This window comes from Hemiscyllium ocellatum, unplaced genomic scaffold, assembly GCF_020745735.1.
Source record: "Hemiscyllium ocellatum isolate sHemOce1 unplaced genomic scaffold, sHemOce1.pat.X.cur. scaffold_290_pat_ctg1, whole genome shotgun sequence".
Classification (NCBI taxonomy): domain Eukaryota; kingdom Metazoa; phylum Chordata; class Chondrichthyes; order Orectolobiformes; family Hemiscylliidae; genus Hemiscyllium; species Hemiscyllium ocellatum.
The window spans coordinates 700,703-703,997 of NW_026868244.1; the positions used below are offsets into that span (position 1 = coordinate 700,703).

The 3,295-nt window shown below is 42.3% G+C and overlaps 1 non-coding gene across 1 annotated transcript; it reads right to left on the reverse strand.

Annotated features, from left to right (window-relative positions):
* Positions 1-2,927: 2,927 nt before the first annotated feature.
* trnas-acu (transfer RNA serine (anticodon ACU)) lies at positions 2,928-3,009 on the reverse strand. Its single transcript has one exon. It is a non-coding gene; the product is annotated as a tRNA-Ser (tRNA).
* Between the last annotated feature and the right edge of the window lie 286 nt (positions 3,010-3,295).

Here is a 3,295-nt window from a genome sequence, read left to right on the forward strand (position 1 = left end):
ACGTACCTTCTGAACAATGAGTGAGGCTATTCCAAGATTGCCTTCTCTGACTGCGCTGGGACATGACTGATGTTCTCAATGATATGGAAGTGCCAGTGTTTGAGTTGGGTAGACAAAGTTAAAAATGACACAACGTCAGGGCTTAGTCCAGCAGGTTTATTTGGAAACACTAGCTTTCAGAGAGCCGCTCCTTCATCAGGTGGGTGTCTTTCTGCAGAAGCTTGATGTGTGTGTCAATATGCGCGATCGTTTGGAAGATCATCTGGACTTTAACTGACCGTTCGTGGTGTCGATGGTACCCATGACTTAGATGTGTTGGTGTTGGACTGGGATGGACAAATTTAAAAATCATACAAAGCCAGATTAGAGTCCAACAGTTGACAACCACCTGATGAAGAAACAGTACACTGAACACTGGTGCTTCCAAATATGCTTGTTCGATACTATCTGATGCAATGTGATTTTTAACATTGAGTGCTCTTGGTAATGTTTAATTGATCGAATGGCTGTACCACTGGCCAGATGCACAGCTGAAATTTTACACGCTGCAGAGCTGTGGTGCTGACAATGACATGAGCAATAACAGTAACAGTCACAAGGTGAACGAAGAACAATGATAATCACCATCAATGATCCACTTCAAATTGTCTTTAAAAAAACTACCATTCACAATTTGAGCAGCCAATCAATGAGGTCGCTGCTGATCAAGAAAATTGCAACTTACTTTGCTGCGTTTTCACCCTAATTAGAGATAACCTCCTGTCTAATCATAACATCGCATATTCCCATTAATTTTCAGATTTACATTACGTTAATGACCTGATCGTATTTGCAGGAAACTGAACAACATGAAATGAGTGAAAACATCCATTTAGTGATATAATCCAATGCAGAGTCGGCCAGAAAAGAAAAGATAAAGACATGAAACATTACTCCCATTTCTCTCTGTACCAATGCGTTTTCCTGAGTTGGATATTTGCAGGACTTGTCTTTAGTCTCGAAAGTATTAATTATTTTCGTGGGAAAGTTTCTTCATAAATCAATTAACATCTGAGTTTTGAAACCTATTTTACTTCAGATTAAAATAGTTGAATATCCTTTCCCCCAGCCTAATGTCCCAATCCTCCCTTCTCTTCCATGTAAATACCAGCTGCTCCAGGCAAGGTTGGAGCCCCCAACCTGACGTTCCAATGCTCCTTGCTGCTCCATGTCAATAGCAGCTTCTCCAATTTAAGTTGGAGCTCCCAGTCTGATGCCTCAATGCTCCTTGCTCCATGTCAATAGAAGCGGTTCAGTTGAGGTTGGATCTACCACTCTCATGCCAAAATGCTCCCAGGTGCGACGTGTCATTAAGAGCTGGTCCTTGTGAGGTTGGTGCTCCCACTCTGATATCCAAATGCTCCCTCCTCCATGTCAATAGAAGCGGTCCAGTTGAGGTTGGATCTATCACTCTGATGTCCCAATGCTTCCCGCTGCTACTTGACATTAAAAGCTTCTCCAAGTGAGAGTGGAGCTCCCAGACGGATCTCGCAAAGCTCCTTGCTCCATGTCGACTGAAGCTGCTTAAAATTAGGTAAGATCCCGCAGTCTGATGTTGCAATGCTCCCTGCTGCTTCATGTCAATACAGGCTGCTCCAGTTGTGGTTGGAACTCCCAGCCTGCTGCCCCAATGCTCCCTGGTCCATGTGAGCAGACGCTGCTCCAGATGAGGTGGAGCTCCCAACCCTTGCAACTCACACACCTCTATACCAACTTAGAAATAGTGCCCACTGACCATTTCCACCAAAGGAGCCATTGGTGGAATATCCGCATCATGTGAATTTAATATTACTTTTCGTCAGCACCGAATCATTAGTTCCAAAAGACATTCTTTCTTAAATATTGTTTATCATGTGCATATTGCAGTCAATCCGAAGTTAGATAATGGTACTAATTGATGTATGCTCAATAAAAATTACATCATGTTTTTCACGTTGAGTAACTGCCACTTAGCAAGGGCAATGTTTGAAATGTAATCACACTTTTATTCCAGGTGAGGGAATGTGGTTTGTATTATTTAAAATGAACTTGTCCACTGTGTACAATGATGACATAGATCTCAATTTCAAAGCAAATTTGGTTACTTTGTCATCCATCTTGACATGTGGTGTCCTCTTCTTTCAACCACACGGTATTAGAACGAAACGTCTGTTAATGACATGCGTATAAAGACACACTAAATCATTTTTCATGCTAATGCTGCATGAATTTGCGATTATTGATCCACAGTTTAGGTTCAGTCCCTGCAGTGAACATGCTACTTCTCCAGTTGTTCATAGTTCAATGTGATGCATCCAGTGTGTGCATAACGTTTTGGAGCTTGCTTCCCACATCTTGTGTGTATCTGTGTCTTGTGTCCAGCCTTCATCAATGGCGAGAGCAACGGGCGAGGGAGAGACCAATGTGTAAGTCTCTCCGTATCCATGCATGGCACCCATATCTGCAATTCTTTACTGTGCATTTTCAGCCAGTTCTCGGTGCCCCAACCCCCACGCCCTGCCCCTTTTGAAATATTTCCATTATTTTGTGTTGTCTCTCTGTACTCTTCTCACCAAGATGACTAACTTCTACTCAACATGCTCCAGATTTCATTTGACAAAACAGTCATTAAGAATCCCATTACATAAACATGCCCTTCGCATCTCTTGTATTTTGGTTTTCCTGCATCTCTTTCATATGATAAAAGGTCACAGCAGCTTGACTTGAAAAAGAAAATCGCGTTACTTTTCATTATCCCAATGCGATCTACGTTTCAATGCAGTTTAAGCAACTGACTCAAATTATTCTTTGAGATTTTATAATAGCGTCGATGCATATAAATTGACCATTGGTGTTCCAGTTTAAATAAGACAGGTGTGAGCATGCAAAAATAGCAACATTGAAAACAGCGACGAGAGTGGGACTCGAACCCACGCGTGCAGAGCACAATGGATTAGTACTCCATCGCCTTAACCTCTCGGCCACCTCGTCACATATATGCGCATGTGCATGAACTTATAAATAAGTGAATTGCGTAAATTATGCAGAACAGCAGATATTTCTCCCTGGTTTGGTGAAATGCTAAATAGCACAGTACGGTCCCAAGACTATGGTCTGACCTCTGGGTTGTGGGGCAACGGCATTCCCACTGTGCACTGGAGGAGAGTGCATAGTGCTCAATGTCATTATTCGGAACACCATTCTTCTGCTCAGATGTTTTTGACCAGCACTTCTGTACGGAACAGACACTTTCAAAATCCTAAATAAGACTAAACAC